At 48.0% G+C, this 18,932-nt stretch overlaps 1 protein-coding gene across 1 annotated transcript in view; it reads left to right on the top strand.

The window, feature by feature from the left end:
* NELL2 (neural EGFL like 2) overlaps nt 1-18,932 on the top strand; it is a 394,581-nt gene that overhangs the window by 374,257 nt on the left and 1,392 nt on the right. The window lies entirely within an intron of this gene.

Below are 18,932 nucleotides of genomic sequence, written 5' to 3'. Positions count from 1 at the left end.
AAGTGCACCTTATTTCACCCACCTTTGTCAGCGGGCACTGGTATTGCCACCCACCGCCCTACTCTGTTACCAGGTCACTTTGTGGTCTCCTGATGCTGCTGCTGCTGCTGCCATCTACAAACTATGTCTCCTTGCCACTCTGTGGTCTCTTGAAGCTGCTGCCACCTCCAAACTATGTCACCTTGCCACTCTGTGGTCTCCTTATGCTGCTACCATATCCGCACTATTTCACCTTGCCACTCTGTGGTATCCTGCTGCTGCTGCCATCTCCACATTGCCACTCTGTGGTCTGCTCATGCTGCTGCCATATCCACACTATGTCACCTTGCCACTCTGTGGTCTCCTCATGCTGCTGCCAACTCCACACTATGTCACCTTGCCACTCTGTGGTATCCTCCTGATGCTGCTGCTACTGCCATCTCCACACTATGTCACCTTGCCACTCTGTGGTCTGCTCATGCTGCTGCCATATCCACACTATGTCACCTTGCCACTCTGTGGTCTGCTCATGCTGCTGCCATACCCACACTATGTCACCTTGCCACTCTGTGGTCTCTTGAAGTTGCTGCCACCTCCAAACTATGTCACCTTGCCACTCTGTGGTCTCCTCATGCTGCTACCATATCCACACTATTTCACCTTGCCACTCTGTGGTATCCTGCTGCTGCTGCCATCTATTTGACCTTTCTTCTGATCTGTCAGAAGGAAGGAAAAATGAGACTCACAACGGATCCTGTCTGTGTAGCAGCTGTAAGGCCTGTATGGTCCCATCAGAATTGGCTTATGATTTTGGTAGCACAAAGTAGGAGTGGGTACAAAATACAGAAGACATGCAAATATTTGTGAGCAAGAAAGAGATTCCTGGAAGCAGGCAGTGCTGGGCTCCTTCACAGGGGGCATGGCTGGGCTCCTTAACCACTCCTTGGGCACCTTTCTTGGCTAATTTACATATCTATAAAATCTTTTTTTAAATGAAATAAAACCACACATAGCTATAGGACAGGTATATTGCTGACATGCTAGAGGAGATCTATACGTGCATGTCCACAGCTCTATAGGGTAAAACTAGGTGACAGATTTCCTTTAATAGAACAGGTTCTGTAGACATCTATGTGAAATCAGCTGGTGACGGTGTAAAAGCAGTGTGTTTCTTCTTGACGCTAACATCGACCTGTAAGGCTGAGTTCATACTTGTTATTTGGTCAGTTTTGGCTCCGTTACTGCCCTAATAAGTGAAGTGTGCAGTGATTCTAAGAGCGACGCCTGCCATCTGCATGTCATACGGACTCACAGTATTATTTTACTACCAAAGCAGACTCCCTATGCGTGTAACTGAAAGGCACAGTGTTTTACACCACTATAAAGGCTCTCTGAAGCCCGGAAATAGCAGTTTTTTCACGCAATTCGCTGCGAATAAATTTGTATCTAATCAAATTTTTCAAAAAAAACTGGACGAATCACATTTTTGAAAAATTCACTTATCTCTAACGACCACGAATGGATATTAGATGACACTCACTTTTAAAGGGATAGTTTTAACCACTACAGTCCTTATCCACATGCTCTGGTCATAAAGCTGTGTCTTTCACTCAGGATGCCCACTATGGGCCAGACTGGAAAACCTTTCTGATAGACCTAGAGTACATATGTTTTGGAAAGATGGCCAATGATTTGAAAACCTCCAATGTAATCCTATGTACAGCCAGACATATCTTCCTCTAGTGATGACAGCTCGGGTTTAGAGAAGCTGAACTAGGCCAGCTTCTTTTTATGAATGGGCTGCCTTCATTAGAAAACTCCTTTAAAGGCAATGGGCTTTTGCAGTCTATTTATCTTGGGCTAAAATAATTTTCCCATTTGGTTTTAAACAGTTTGCCTTCTACAATTGTTCTGTCTTCTTACATCAGGCATCCTCAAACTGCGGCCCTCCAGCTGTTGCAAAACTGCAACTCCCAGCATGCCCGAACAGCCTACAGGTATCAGCCTACAGCAGAGCATTGTGGGAGTTGTAGTTTTACAACAGCTGGAGGGCCGCAGTTTGAGGATGCCTGTCTTACATGTTCACACAGTGTGCAGTCTAGGGCCGGTGCAAGCATTTTTGTCAACACAAGCAAATCTACATTTTGGCGCCCCCCACCCCATCATTTCACATTTCTGCCCCTCATGATTCATATCCATTTCTTGCCCCCCCCCCCCCATCATTTCACATTTCTGCCCCTCATGATTCATGTCCATTTCTCCCCCCCCCCCATATTTTCACATTTCTGCCCCTCATGATTCATGTCTATTTCTTCCCCCCCATCATTTCACATTTCTGCCCCTCATGATTTATATACATTTCTTGCCCCCCCATCATTTCACATTTCTGCCCCTCATGATTCATATCCATTTCTTGCCCCCCATGTGCCAATATCATAGTGCCATCCTCTCCCCCTGCCCCCTAATGTGTCAGTATCAAGTGCCTCTCTCCTCCCTCCTCCATGTGCCAGTATAATGACGCCAATAGATTTCTCTTTCCCAGGATGGTTTGCACTCCCACAATTTTTTGCACCACCCACAATACAGCAGTCTTTGCAACAAGAAAAACTAAGTGCAATACAATTTAACACTGCTAGGTGGTGCTATTACCACATTGATCACTACATAAATAGCTAAACTAAAGCAGATGTGAAATAGAATTTTCCTTAACCCTGCTGGGCAGAACAACAATTTTCAGGTTTTACTTATTCTGCACTATTCTTTCTTAACCAAATCTCTTTTTATTGAGAAAGCAAATAGATATAAAGTGCCACAATACAGCAAACGCCATACGCAGATGGCATCAGAATAGTGCAATCAAATATAACAAAAGTCAAACAAATGAAGGGGGGGGGGGAACACAAATAGACAAACAGGACAACGGACAGGGATAAAGAAATACCAAACAAGAAGAAGGGAGGGAGGGAGAGGGAGGGAGGGGGGGGTGATGGGTTCAATAATGGCGGTGTCAGTCAGATCATGACAGGGTCTTTCAAGACGCCGGGTGGCGATAGGCTTTCCAGGGACTCCATATGTCCAGAAAACGAGGGCGAGTGTGAGATTCCCAGTGAGCCAGTTCTTCAAAACGACATATCTGATCCACTTTCTCTTGCCACATCAGCAGCGTAGGTGCAGAGTCGTTCTTCCACAGCAGAGGGACTAGCAGGCGGGCAGCAGTTAGAAGTAACGTTGGTAGGTTGTTTTTAGAAGGGGCGAGGGTTATATTGGGGCACCAAAGCAGGACTAATTGCGCATCTAGACTTATAGGGGAGCCGCAAATGCGCCCGATTAGGCTCTCAATCTGTGTCCAGAAGGGACGGATTAGACTGCAGGACCACCATATGTGAGATAGGGACCCCTTCTCTGTTCCACACCTCCAGCACTGATCGGGTATTTCGTGATTAAGATTATGGAGGAATTCAGGCGTTTTGTACCAACGCGTAAGAAGCTTAAAGGAATTTTCCTGTATTTTGATACAACGACTGAATCCGTGAGAGTTGGAGAGGATAAATGCTTTTTCGGGTTCTGAGAGGGGGTACGAGAGCTCCTTCTCCCAGGCCACTAAAAAGGATAGTACTGGGGGTGTGGAAGAGAGTAACTCCTTGTAGAGAGTTGACAGGGGCTTCTTCGGGGGGATCGGCATATCTAGTTTCTTTTCCAGCCAGGTGGATTCTTCCGTGCAGAAGGGAGGGAGTTTCAAAATCGCAATATCCTTGCGAAAGGCAGCGAGAGCCAAGAAGGATTGCTTTCGAACCTCAGGCAAGGCCCGAATCGTGTCCCATGCCAAGTCCCCACTCGCAGATACAACCTCCTGTAGTGTGTGGTTAGACAACTGATACCAAACACCTGAAGGGGCAGTGGTCTCGGGATGAACTAAGTTTTGCAATAAGTGCAGAGGGAGGCGAGGATTCGGGAATCTCAGATCTTTAGATCTATAGAGTTTAGCCCATTCAACGAGCATGCCCTTCCAAATGGGGGAGGCAAAGGAATGTGAGGGCGTACAGCTACGGACCCCCCACAGGACGAGATAATCTTTGTATGTAACGAGGCCTCGCTCTAGAGCTGTGCATAGATTTGGGGGGCTTCGGGAAAGAAGAGAGAAGCACCTATTTAGGTGCGTGGCAGTGTAATACAGGTGGACATCGGGAAGGCCGAAGCCACCAAACCTCTTTTCCCTCGTCAATGTGGAGTAAGCTATCCTAGATGGTTTGTTCGACCAGAGGAAAAGGGAGAATCTCCTACGCAACTCTGTAAAGTACGAGCGCGGGAGCCATATGGGCAACGTCTGCAGCAGGTATAGGAGTTTGGGGACAATGAAGGTCTTGAGATAATTCTTCCTGCCTATCCAGGAGATGAAGGGAAGTTTTACCGACTGTAGATGGGATTTAATTGAGTTGAGCATAGGGGTGTAATTAAGGCTGTAAAGGTCATTCAGATTCGCAGAGATGTGAATCCCCAAAAATGTGATGTCCCGAGCGGCCCAAGTGAAGGGGGTGGAGCGTTTAAGCGACGCAACAAGAGCGGGTTTACATGTAACATTCAGGGCAAGGGATTTGCTATAGTTGATCTTGAAATTGGAGACCCAACCGAATTCTTCAAATATAGAGTGTAGCCGGGGGAAGGATGTCTCAGGGTTCGTGGTCATAATAAGGAGGTCGTCTGCAAAAGCCGCCGTGAGGTGAGTGTGGGAGGCTCTCTGGAGACCTTCAATATCGGGATCTTGCCTGATTTTGCACAGGAGAGTTTCCATGACTATCACAAAAAGCGAGGGGGAGAGAGGGCAACCCTGCCTAGTGCCATTAGTAATGGCAAAGGCGGGTGAAAGAGTGCCGTTGACTTTGACCCTGGCAGAGGGGGCAGAGTACAGAGAGAGGATAGCGGAAATGAGTTGGTCAGGAAAGCCAAATTTCGACAGAGCCAGTGACATATACTGCCAGCTCACTCTGTCAAAAGCTTTCTCTGCATCAGTGCTCAGCAGAGCTAGCGGGGTAGAGGTAGACCGTGCCCAGTTCATGAGATGAAGGAGGCGAACAGTATTCTCATTACCCTGTCTGCCAGAGACAAAGCCAACTTGTTCTTTGTGAATAACATCCGGGAGAACTTTTTGAATCCGTTGAGCCAGGATCTTAGCCCACCATTTAATGTCCGTGTTTAGTAGGGAGATAGGGCGGTAACTGCCACATTGCAACGGGTCTTTATTCTCCTTATGGATAATGGTGATGTGGGCTGTGAGTGACAGGGCAGGGAGGTGGCCACCACCCAGGAGATAATTACATAGGGAGCTAAATTGAGGGGCTAGGACAGATTTAAAAGTTTTATAATAAGAGATGGTGAAACCGTCAGGGCCGGGACTGCGACCGGAGGGGATAGTGGCTAGGACTTTCAGGACTTCCGGGCCAGAGATGGGAGCTAATAGTTGGGAGGACTGATCCGGGGATATAGAGGGAAGCTGAAGGGAGGAGAGGAATTTATTCGAGGCCTCCGCGACGGAGCAGGGAGATGACCCAGGAGGGGGCGGGAGGTTGTAAAGGTCTTCGTAGAAGGCACAAAATGCTTTGGCTATATCAGGGGTAGACTTAAGGTGATTGCCCGCCGCATCTTTGATCGCCGGAATGAAGGAGTCAGAAAATTGTTGTTTAGTTAGCGCCGCCATAAGTCTGTTCCCTCTGTCGCCATGTGCGTAGGATTTGAAGCGCGCACGAAGGAGTAATTTAGCTGAAGTAACGTTCAACATATCTTTTAATTGAGATCGCGCGACAGAAAGCTCCTCCGCAAGGCTTAACGCTTGGGATTGCTTATGGCTGAGCTCGAGGGTGGCGATACGGGATAGGAGGGTAGACATGGCCTGGGCCCTTTGTTTTTTAAGATGGGAGCCGAGAGCGATGAGCTCTCCACGGATCACGGCCTTGTGGGTTTCCCAGATTACAGCGGGGGAGGGAGGGGAGGGACCTGCGGTGTTAGTACTGAAGAACTCCTGGAGGGAGGTGGCTATTTTCCCCGATGACACCTGGTCCTGGATGATGGTCTCATTGAGACGCCAGTTCCATTCCCGTGTAGGGAGAGTGGACAGCGAAACTGTCAGAAAGACAGGGGCGTGGTCCGACAACGTGATGTTGCCTATTCGGGTGTTTACAATTTGTTTGACATGCTCAGAGGAGAGAAAGACATAGTCTAATCTGTGGTGTGAGGACTTGGCATGGGAGTAGAACGAGTAGTCACGACCCGTGGGGTTCAGGGTACGCCAGGTATCAATAACACCTAGTTTACGCAGAGCCACCTTCAGGCGTCTAAGACGTACGTGAGTGATAGCCGATTTCCCCGAGGAGGAATCCAGAAGTGGGTCTAGGGTCACATTAAAATCTCCCCCCAGAATTACCATACCCTGTTTGAATGCAGCCAGCGCAGCGAGGGTCTGAACCAGCCATGCAACCTGTCCCCTATTCGGCGCGTAAATATTGGCCAGTGTAACCGGTGTGCCCGCTATAGAGCCCTTCACAAATAAGTACCGGCCATCAGGATCCGAGGAGGAGGCTGTAACCGCAAAGGGTACCTGCTTGTGAATGGCAATACTGACACCCCGGCTAGCGGAGGCCTGTGCGCTGTGGAACCACTGAGTGAACTTTTTGGAAGGAAGATTGGGAATCTTACCTGCCCGGAAATGTGTTTCTTGAAAAAAGGCTATTGAGACTTTGTCTTTTAGTAGTAAGGAAATCACCTGGGATCTTTTGCACGGCTCGTTCAGGCCCCGGACATTAAGGGAAGAAACTATAAGAGAAGCCATGTTAAGTCAGCAGGAAAGCACAAAGCAATCATAATCTGAGCGAACCAAGTAAGAACATTAGGATGGGATAAGAGGACACAGAAGGGGAAACACATGAGGGCAAAAGAAGGGAGACAATAATGCAAACAGTAAATCATAATCACAGAATGCAGAACTAAGAGCTCCACGGAGCGCCTGGGAATCAGAGGATCCTTTCTCATCACGGACTGGTGCCGGGATCCATCAGGCGGGGGGTCTCGTAGAGCTAGGGGAGGCCATGAAAAGGCCATCAGGTAACAAGGAAGTCAATGAGGGAAACAACGGCAAACAAATCCCCTGTGCAGAGGGGGTGGGAGGGAAGAGGTAGATAACATTCAGGAGGGTGAAGTCCTCAGGGAGGTGAACAAAGGCCTGGAAACACCTAGAAAGGCCATGTCAAAAGGCTAGACGGCTCCTATGCATGTCCTGAACAATATAACAGGAGAAAACCGTAACTTCCGGAGGTCCACTTCAGGAGAACACCTGAACTGCGAACGGCGAAAATGGTGGCCAACGTAGCAGAGAAGAATCAGCGATGAGGAGAGCGACCCGCAGCAGCGGAGGCCTGGGAACTCTGACTGGGTCGGGATTTCTTCCCGGCAGGCACAAGGGACCAGGTGTCTGCAGTCGGAGGCGAGGGTATAGGATCTCCCTGGTCTGCCGGCATCCAGGACGGAATTTCAATTGGAGCAATACCCAGTGGGACCCAGGCCCCGGATAGGTCCTGAGGCGTGCGTATGGTGATCTGCCGTCCGTTTTTGACGACGGCCAAGCCAAAGGGGTACAGCCAGCGGAACTGGGTCCCGGAAGATTTAAGAACTTCAAGAAGCGGACGCAAAATACGTCTCTTTGCCAACGTGGAAGGTGCCAAGTCCTGAAAGAACTGCAGCTGCGAGCCTTCATATTCCAGGCGGTCCGCCTCTCTACTGGCTTTCAATAGAGCCGCAGTGTCCACAAAACTGAGGACACCGCAGACAACATCTCTCGGAGGGTCTGAAGCCTTTGGCTTGGGGCGAAGAGCGCGATGTATGCGTTCAATGACAATATTTGCTGCTCTTTCTGGAGTTAAAAGATTCGCGAATATTTCTTTCGCGATTTTTTCAAGAACTTCCGATGCGAATATTTCAGGGAGGCCGCGGATGCGAATATTACGTCTACGGCTGCGATTTTCCTGATCCTCAATTCGCAGGAGGGCATCGTTAAGAAGATCTTTATGCGATCCGAGGGTGGAGCATGTTTCCTCACCGAAGCGAATAATCGCGTCTTGCGAGTTTTCCAGTGCAGCGACTCTCTGGCCGATGGATCGGAGATCGGTCTTTATTTCAGTCAAGTCCTGCTTCAGGGGAGCTAGCGCAGAGTCCAAAATTTCGCGAAGGATCGCTTTTGAAAGATTCGCTCCCCGCTTGCGATTTTTATATTCGGAAGCATCCGAAATACTTCCCGCTTCCGAAAATTCATCCTGATCGGAATGAATAGAAGGAGCCGGCGCCATCTTAGGTGTCCCAGCAGCGGTGCCCTTGGCAGCTTTCCTCAGGAATTTCTCCATGTCAGGCTGTTTGGAGCGGCTCACAGGTGGGTCAGCAGGTTCCCTGGGGCGATCTCTCTCCACTTTGCCCATTTCAAGCTTCTAAAAGGTGCTATAAAAGGGGGTTTGTGCCGGCTAGGATGAGGAGCTCAGTCACCGGCAGCCATGCAGCTCAGCGGCCAAACTCCGCCCCCCATTCTGCACTATTCTTTCTGTGAGTCAATGAGTTCACATCACCATTTAGCTTTTCGTTCTTCTGAACCATCAGAACAGAAAAATAAAGAAAAAAACGGATCGGTTATTTTGAGCATTAGTTCCTATCAGTTTGCATCAGTATGCAAGTTCCGTCAAAGATGATTTTATTTTTTTTTTATGGGAGAAAAAGTCCTGCATCCATTTTTTATTTTTTTTATTTGGATTCTTCTGACGGATCAGAAGAACTCACTCTTACATCAAGTCATACTTGGGGATTCTTGCTAGATTGGTCTTACTGCTAGGATCCCCCCCAGTCTCAAATGGGGACAGGGACTGTCTACCTTATGGGGACCCCAAAATGAATGGAGCAACAGGTCAAACGTGCATTGCCACTCCATGCATCTCTATGGCACAGCTTCTGCTATAAATTGCCAAGAGCTTGTAATCAGCAATCTTTGGCAGTACCATAAAGATGAATATAGTGGTAGTGAGCATGCTTAACCTGTTGCCCCACACATTTGGGGGAGCCCTGGGTTTGGGATTCCTATTCTTCTGATTGTTGGAGGGTACCAGCAGTAGCGTAACAAGAAAGGGGGGGTAAAAAGTGAGTAGTTACTGTTTTTTTAAAAAATTTTAACACTGAGGGGCACAGAGAAGGCCATTACTACTGTGAAGGGGGCGCATAGAGGAGATTAATACTGTGAAGGGGCACAGAGAGGGCAGTGATACTGAAGGGGGCCCAGAGAGGCCACTACTACTGTGAAGGGGGCACAGAGAGGGCATTACTAATGTGAAGGGGGCACAGAGGGCATAGCTACACTTAAGATGCAATAGAGGGCTCATAAATACTATGAGGGGGCACAGTGTGGCCATAACTACCCTGAGGGGACACAGTGTAGGCATAACTACTGTGAGGAGGGCACAATATGGGCATAACTACTGTGAAGGGACGCAATGCGGGCATAACTACTGTGAAGGGACGCAATGCGGGCATAACTACTAAGAAGGGGTGCAATGAGGGCATGACTACTGTGAGGGGGCATTACTACTGTGATGGGGAACAATGGGGGCATAACTACTGTGAGAGGGCGCAATGTTTTAAAGTATGGGGGGGGGGTGAAAGAGAAAGGACCTGCCCTGGGTCCCAAACACCTTAAGCAAGCCACTGGGTACCAGCAGTCAGACTTCTACAAATCTAATATATCCTATTGATAGGAGATAGTATTATATAATTGAAATATTCTAGATTATGATCATGCTGATAAGAATTTACCCTAAATGAGTGTTTATAAACTACTAGGAGACCAGACATAAGGGCCACAGATCGAGCCATCAGACCAGCTACCTAAAAGCAGAAACAACCCGAAGGTTGCAGAAGACAAACTGATGAAAATTTTTAATAAAGACCAATTTGCAAAATTATTCTTAGCTAGAGTTGAGCGAACACCTGGATGTTCGGGTTCGAGAAGTTCGGCCGAACATCCCGGAAATGTTCGGGTTCGGGATCCGAACCCGATCCGAACTTCGTCCCGAACCCGAACCCCATTGAAGTCAATGGGGACCCGAACTTTTCGGCACTAAAACGGCTGTAAAACAGCCCAGGAAAGGGCTAGAGGGCTGCAAAAGGCAGCAACATGTAGGTAAATCCCCTGCAAACAAATGTGGATAGGGAAATTAATTAAAATAAAAATTAAATAAATAAAAATTAACCAAAATCAATTGGAGAGAGGTTCCATAGCAGAGAATCTGGCTTCCCGTCACCCACCACTGGAACAGTCCATTCTCAGATATTTAGGCCCCGGCACCCAGGCAGAGGAGAGAGGTCCCGTAACAGACAATCTGGCTTCATGTCAGCAGAGAATCAGTCTTCATGTCATAGCAGAGAATCAGGCTTCACGTCACCCACCACTGTAATAGTCCATTTTCATAAATTTAGGCCCAGCACCCAGGCAGAGGAGAGAGGTCCCGTAACAGACAATCTGGCTTCATGTCAGCAGAGAATCAGTCTTCATATCATAGCAGAGAATCTGGCTTCCCGTTACCCACCACTGGAACAGTCCATTCTCAGATATTTAGGCCCCGGCACCCAGGCAGAGGAGAGAGGTCCCGTAACAGACAATCTGGCTTCATGTCAGCAGAGAATCAGTCTTCATATCATAGCAGAGAATCAGGCTTCACGTCAGCCACCACTGCAACAGTCCATTGTCATAAATTCAGGCCCAGCACCCAGGCAGAGGAGAGAGGTCCCGTAACAGACAATCTGGCTTCATGTCAGCAGAGAATCAGTCTGCATGTCATAGCAGAGAATGAGGCTTCACGTCACCCACCACTGCAACAGTCCATTTTCATAAATTTAGGCCCAGCACCCAGGCAGAGGAGAGAGGTCCCGTAACAGAGGATCTGGCTTCATGTCACCAGAGAATCAGTCTGCATGTCATAGCAGAGAATCAGGCTTCACGTCACCCACCACTGCAACAGTCCATTTTCATAAATTTAGGCCCAGCACCCAGGCAGAGGAGAGAGGTCCCGTAACAGAGGATCTGGCTTCATGTCACCAGAGAATCAGTCTGCATGTCATAGCAGAGAATGAGGCTTCACGTCAGCCACCACTGCAACAATCCATTGGCATATATTTAGGCCTAGCACACAGGCAGAGGAGAGGTTCATTCAACTTTGGGTAGCCTTGCAATATAATGGTAAAATGAAAATAAAAATAGGATTGAATGAGGAAGTGCCCTGGAGTCCAATAATATATGGTTATGGGGAGGTAGTTAATGTCTAATCTGGACAAGGGACGGACAGGTCCTGTGGGATCCATGCCTGGTTCATTTTTATGAACGTCAGCTTGTCCACATTGGCTGTAGACAGGCGGCTGCGTTTGTCTGTAATGACGCCCCCTGCCGTGCTGAATACACGTTCAGACAAAACGCTGGCTGCCGGGCAGGCCAGCACCTCCAAGGCATAAAAGGCTAGCTCTGGCCACGTGGACAATTTAGAGACCCAGAAGTTGAATGGGGCCGAACCATCAGTCAGTACGTGGAGGGGTGTGCACACGTACTGTTCCACCATGTTAGTGAAATGTTGCCTCCTGCTAACACGTTGCGTATCAGGTGGTGGTGCAGTTAGCTGTGGCGTGTTGACAAAAGTTTTCCACATCTCTGCCATGCTAACCCTGCCCTCAGAGGAGCTGGCCGTGACACAGCTGCCTTGGCGACCTCTTGCTCCTCCTCTGCCTTGGCCTTGGGCTTCCACTTGTTCCCCTGTGACATTTGGGAATGCTCTCAGTAGCGCGTCTACCAACGTGCGCTTGTACTCGCGCATCTTCCTATCACGCTCCAGTGCAGGAAGTAAGGTGGGCACATTGTCTTTGTAGCGTGGATCCAGCAGGGTGGCAACCCAGTAGTCCGCACAGGTTAAAATGTGGGCAACTCTGCTGTCGTTGCGCAGGCACTGCAGCATGTAGTCGCTCATGTGTGCCAGGCTGCCCAGGGGTAAGGACAAGCTGTCCTCTGTGGGAGGCGTATCGTCATCGTCCTGCCTTTCCCCCCAGCCACGCACCAGTGATGGACCCGAGCTGCGTTGGGTGCCACCCCGCTGTGACCATGCTTCATCCTCATCCTCCTCCACCTCCTCCTCATCCTCGTCCTCCTCGTCCTCCAGTAGTGGGCCCTGGCTGGCCACATTTGTACCTGGCCTCTGCTGTTGCCAAAAACCTCCCTCTGAGTCACTTCGAAGAGACTGGCCTGAAAGTGCTAAAAATGACCCCTCTTCCTCCTCCTCCTCCTCCTCCTCCTGGGCCACCTCCTCTTCCATCATCGCCCTAAGTGTTTTCTCAAGGAGACATAGAAGTGGTATTGTAACGCTGATAACGGTGTCATCGCCACTGGCCATGTTGGTGGAGTACTCGAAACAGCGCAACAGGGCACACAGGTCTCGCATGGAGGCCCAGTCATTGGTGGTGAAGTGGTGCTGTTCTGTAGTGCGACTGACCCGTGCGTGCTGCAGCTGAAACTCCACTATGGCCTGCTGCTGCTCGCACAGTCTGTCCAGCATGTGCAAGGTGGAGTTCCACCTGGTGGGCACGTCGCATATGAGGCGGTGAGCGGGAAGGCCGAAGTTACGCTGTAGCGCAGACAGGCGAGCAGCGGCAGGATGTGAACGCCGGAAGCGCGAACAGACGGCCCGCACTTTATGCAGCAGCTCTGACATGTCGGGGTAGTTGTGAATGAACTTCTGCACCACCAAATTCAGCACATGCGCCAAGCAAGGGATGTGCGTCAAATTGGCTAGTCCCAGAGCTGCAACGAGATTTCGCCCATTATCACACACCACCAGGCCGGGCTTGAGGCTCACCGGCAGCAACCACTCGTCGGTCTGTTGTTCAATACCCCGCCACAACTCCTGTGCGGTGTGGGGCCTGTCCCCCAAACATATGAGTTTCAGAATGGCCTGCTGACGTTTACCCCGGGCTGTGCTGAAGTTGGTGGTGAAGGTGTGTGGCTGACTGGATGAGCAGGTGGAAGAAGAGGAGGAGGAAGCCGAGAAGGAGGAGGTGGCAACAGGAGGCAAAGAATGTTGCCCTGCGATCCTTGGCGGCGGCAGGACGTGCGCCAAACAGCTCTCCGCCTGGGGCCCAGCTGCCACTACATTTACCCAGTGTGCAGTTAGGGAGATATAGCGTCCCTGGCCGTGCTTACTGGTCCACGTATCTGTGGTTAGGTGGACCTTGCTACAGATGGCGTTGCGCAGTGCACACTTGATTTTATCGGATACTTGGTTGTGCAGGGAAGGCACGGCTCTCTTGGAGAAGTAGTGCCGGCTGGGAACAACATACTGTGGGACAGCAAGCGACATGAGCTGTTTGAAGCTGTCTGTGTCCACCAGCCTAAATGACAGCATTTCATAGGCCAGTAGTTTAGAAATGCTGGCATTCAGGGCCAGGGATCGAGGGTGGCTAGGTGGGAATTTACGCTTTCTATCAAATGTTTGTGAGATGGAGAGCTGAACGCTGGCGTGTGACATGGTTGAGACGCTTGGTGACGGAGGTGGTGGTGGTGGTGTTGGTGGTACATCCCCTGTTTGCTGGGCGGCAGGTGCCAACGTTCCTCCAGAGGCGGAGGAAGAGGCCGAGGCGGCAGCAGCAGAATAGGCCGAGGCGGCAGCAGCAGAAGAGGTAGCAGGGGGAGCCTGAGTGACTTCCTTGGTTTTAAGGTGTTTACTCCACTGCAGTTCATGCTTTGCATGCAGGTGCCTGGTCATGCAGGTTGTGCTCAGGTTCAGAACGTTAATGCCTCGCTTCAGGCTCTGATGGCACAGCGTGCAAACCACTCGGGTCTTGTCGTCAGCACATTGTTTGAAGAAGTGCCATGCCAGGGAACTCCTTGAAGCTGCCTTTGGGGTGCTCGGTCCCAGATGGCGGCGGTCAGTAGCAGGCGGAGTCTCTTGGCGGCGGGTGTTCTGCTTTTGCCCACTGCTCCCTCTTTTGCTACGCTGTTGGCTCGGTCTCACCACTGCCTCTTCCTCCGAACTGTGAAAGTCAGTGGCACGACCTTCATTCCATGTGGGGTCTAGGACCTCATCGTCCCCTGCATCGTCTTCCACCCAGTCTTGATCCCTGACCTCCTGTTCAGTCTGCACACTGCAGAAAGACGCAGCAGTTGGCACCTGTGTTTCGTCATCATCAGAGACATGCTGAGGTGGTATTCCCATGTCCTCATCATCAGGAAACATAAGTGGTTGTGCGTCAGTGCATTCTATGTCTTTCACCGCTGGGGAAGGGCTAGGTGGATGCCCTTGGGAAACCCTGCCAGCGGAGTCTTCAAACAGCATAAGAGACTGCTGCATAACTTGAGGCTGAGACAGTTTCCCTGGTATGCATGGGGGTGATGTGACAGACTGATGGGGTTGGTTTTCAGGCGCCATCTGTGCGCTTTCTGCAGAAGACTGGGTGGGAGATAATGTGAACGTGCTGGATCCACTGTCGGCCACCCAATTGACTAATGCCTGTACCTGCTCAGGCCTTACCATCCTTAGAACGGCATTGGGCCCCACCATATATCGCTGTAAATTCTGGCGGCTACTGGGACCTGAGGTAGTTGGTACACTAGGACGTGTGGATGTGGCAGAACGGCCACGTCCTCTCCCAGCACCAGAGGGTCCACTAACACCACCACGACCATGTCCACGTCCGCGTCCCTTACTAGATGTTTTTCTCATTGTTATGGTTCACCACAACAACAAATATATTATTTGGCCCAATGTATTGTATTCAAATTCAGCGGGATATAAATTTGAGGCCTAGTATTTAGGCGCTGGGTGACCGGTATGGATTTAGTGACAGAATTAGACTTGGAAATGCACAGAAGCGTGTGTGTGAAGTTATTCTGAATGACCCAATGTGCACCTTGAATATTATATACCCTTTTTGGGATAGATTTCAAATAGCTCTGATATAGCAGGAACCACTAAATTATGAAATTGCTAAATTGGGAATTGTACTTCAACCCAGAACAAAAAATGTGCTTTGACGGGCACTAAATAACTTTCCCAGCTACAACAGGACAGCGGTAACGAGAGATTTAGAGGGATTTAAATTTGAGGCCTAGTATTTAGGCGCTGGGTCACCGGTATGGATTTAGTGACAGAATTAGACTTGGAAATGCACAGAAGCGTGTGTGTGAAGTTATTCTGAATGACCCTATGTGCACCTTCAATATTATATACCCTTTTAGGGATAGATTTCAAATAGCTCTGATATAGCAGAAACCACTAAATTATGAAATTGCTAAATTGGGAATTGTACTTCAACCCAGAACAAAAAATGTGCTTTGACGGACACTAAATATCTTGCCCAGCAACAACAGTACAGCGGTAACGAGAGATTTAGAGGGATTTAAATTTGAGGCCTAGTATTTAGGCGCTGGGTGACAGGTATGGGTTTAGTGACAGAATTAGACTTGGAAATGCACAGAAGCGTGTGTGTGAAGTTATTCTGAATGACCCAATGTGCACCTTCAATATTATATACCCTTTTAGGGATAGATTTCAAATAGCTCTGATATAGCAGAAACCACTAAATTATGAAATTGCTAAATTGGGAATTGTACTTCAACCCAGAACAAAAAATGTGCTTTGACGGACACTAAATATCTTGCCCAGCAACAACAGTACAGCGGTAACGAGAGATTTAGAGGGATTTAAATTTGAGGCCTAGTATTTAGGCGCTGGGTGACAGGTATGGGTTTAGTGACAGAATTAGACTTGGAAATACACAGTAGCGGGTGTGTGTGAAGTTATTCTGAATGACCCAATGTGCACCTTCAATATTATATACCCTTTTTGGGATAGATTTCAAATAGCTCTGATATAGCAGGAACCACTAAATTATGAAATTGCTAAATTGGGAATTGTACTTCAACCCAGAACAAAAAATGTGCTTTGACGGACACTAAATATCTTGCCCAGCAACAACAGTACAGCGGTAACGAGAGATTTAGCGGGATATAAATTTGAGGCCTAGTATTTAGGCGCTGGGTCACCGGTATGGATTTAGTGACAGAATTAGACTTGGAAATGCACAGAAGCGTGTGTGTGAAGTTATTCTGAATGACCCTATGTGCACCTTCAATATTATATACCCTTTTAGGGATAGATTTCAAATAGCTCTGATATAGCAGAAACCACTAAATTATGAAATTGCTAAATTGGGAATTGTACTTCAACCCAGAACAAAAAATGTGCTTTGACGGACACTAAATATCTTGCCCAGCAACAACAGTACAGCGGTGGGTAACGAGAGATTTAGAGGGATTTAAATTTGAGGCCTAGTATTTAGGCGCTGGGTCACCGGTATGGATTTAGTGACAGAATTAGACTTGGAAATGCACAGAAGCGTGTGTGTGAAGTTATTCTGAATGACCCTATGTGCACCTTCAATATTATATACCCTTTTAGGGATAGATTTCAAATAGCTCTGATATAGCAGAAACCACTAAATTATGAAATTGCTAAATTGGGAATTGTACTTCAACCCAGAACAAAAAATGTGCTTTGACGGACACTAAATATCTTGCCCAGCAACAACAGTACAGCGGTAACGAGAGATTTAGAGGGATTTAAATTTGAGGCCTAGTATTTAGGCGCTGGGTGACAGGTATGGGTTTAGTGACAGAATTAGACTTGGAAATACACAGTAGCGGGTGTGTGTGAAGTTATTCTGAATGACCCAATGTGCACCTTCAATATTATATACCCTTTTAGGGATAGATTCCAAATAGCTCTGATATAGCAGGAACCACTAAATTATGAAATTGCTAAATTGGGAATTGTACTTCAACCCAGAACAAAAAATGTGCTTTGACGGACACTAAATATCTTGCCCAGCAACAACAGTACAGCGGTAACGAGAGATTTAGAGGGATTTAAATTTGAGGCCTAGTATTTAGGCGCTGGGTGACAGGTATGGGTTTAGTGACAGAATTAGACTTGGAAATACACAGTAGCGGGTGTGTGTGAAGTTATTCTGAATGACCCAATGTGCACCTTCAATATTATATACCCTTTTTGGGATAGATTTCAAATAGCTCTGATATAGCAGGAACCACTAAATTATGAAATTGCTAAATTGGGAATTGTATTTCAACCCAGAACAAGAAATGTGCTTGAACGGACACTAAATAACTCGCCCAGCTACAGCACTAGGGACAGATTTAGCTGGATATAAATTTGAGGCCTAGTATTTAGGCGCTGGGTGACCGGTATGGATTTAGTGACAGAATTAGACTGGGATATGGCCAAAAAATAAACAGACTATTGCTGGTTAAATGCACTTGGTGTGACAGCTTCACCCTGATGTAGGCTTTAGCCAAAAAACAACCACACCATTGAGGGTTAAATGCACTTGGTGACAGGCGCAGCTTGCCCCTGATTTTGTATATGGCCAAAAAATGAACAGACTATTGCTGGTTAAATGCACTTGGTGTGACAGCTTCACCCTGATGTAGGCTTTAGCCAAAAAACAACCACACCATTGAGGGTTAAATGCACTTGGTGACAGGCGCAGCTTGCCCCTGATTTTGTATATGGCCAAAAAATGAACAGACTATTGCTGGTTAAATGCACTTGGTGTCACAGCTTCACCCTGATGTAGGCTTTAGCCAAAAAACAACCACACCATTGAGGGTTAAATGCACTTGGTGACAGGCGCAGCTTGCCCCTGATTTTGTATATGGCCAAAAAATGAACAGACTATTGCTGGTTAAATGCACTTGGTGTGACAGCTTCACCCTGATGTAGGCTTTAGCCAAAAAACAACCACACCATTGAGGGTTAAATGCACTTGGTCGCAGCTTGTGCTGGCGCACCACAAGACACAAAATGGCCGCCGATCACCCCAGAAAAATGAGACTGACAAACGGTCTGTGCAGCCTAAAAACAGTGAGCAATTGAGGATCAGCAGCTCAATGATCCACAGCTGCAGATCGATCAGTTAATCAAGTCCTTTGGAGGAGTTAATCTGCCTAATCTCGCCCTACTGTCGCAGCCGCAACCTCTCCCTACGCTAATCAGAGCAGAGTGACGGGCGGCGCTATGTGACTCCAGCTTAAATAGAGGCTGGGTCACATGGTGCTCTGGCCAATCACAGCCATGCCAATAGTAGGCATGGCTGTGATGGCCTCTTGGGGCAAGTAGTATGACGCTTGTTGATTGGCTGCTTTGCAGCCTTTCAAAAAGCGCCAAGAAAGCGTCACAAAAGCGCCAAGAAAGCGACGAACACCGAACCCGAACCCGGACTTTTACGAAAATGTCCGGGTTCGGGTCCGTGTCACGGACACCCCAAAATTCGGTACGAACCCGAACTATACAGTTCGAGTTCGCTCATCCCTATTCTTAGCCAAAGATAATTAGAATTTATAAATAAAAAAGTCTCATGGTGAACATAGCCTTTAAGAAAATCACTCAAACTATGCAATCATAGAATCCAAACTAAAAATATAAACTATTTTAACCACCACATTCGTAAAATGCACACAGCAGTCATAGTATAAACCTGATAAGCCATTGGGATTACCTCTGGTACCTTGAGATCCATTCTCCAGTGGTTTGGCATACACCGCCTAGGTAGGCAGTAATTTATTGGAAGAACACTCTGTCTTGAAGTTCAAGTTGAGCCAGCCACATTTATCTTCTGTTGCCACAAAACGTTGACCAACTTTACCCATGATTACTCCTATTACACCAGTCCAATAAAACGATAACATTGTAATTTTGTGTTAATTATCTACATTTGTCTTGAGCTAGATAGCTTCAGTTACATTAGTCTTGAGCAGATGTTTATGATTTACTTTAGAAATTCTTCTTTTGTTGTATGAAGTTCCATTGATGTTTCCAAAGAGA

Source organism: Bufo gargarizans, chromosome 2, assembly GCF_014858855.1.
Source record: "Bufo gargarizans isolate SCDJY-AF-19 chromosome 2, ASM1485885v1, whole genome shotgun sequence".
Taxonomy (NCBI): domain Eukaryota; kingdom Metazoa; phylum Chordata; class Amphibia; order Anura; family Bufonidae; genus Bufo; species Bufo gargarizans.
The sequence above is the reverse complement of the archived record's forward strand: the minus strand, read 5'-3'. Positions and strand labels throughout refer to the sequence as shown.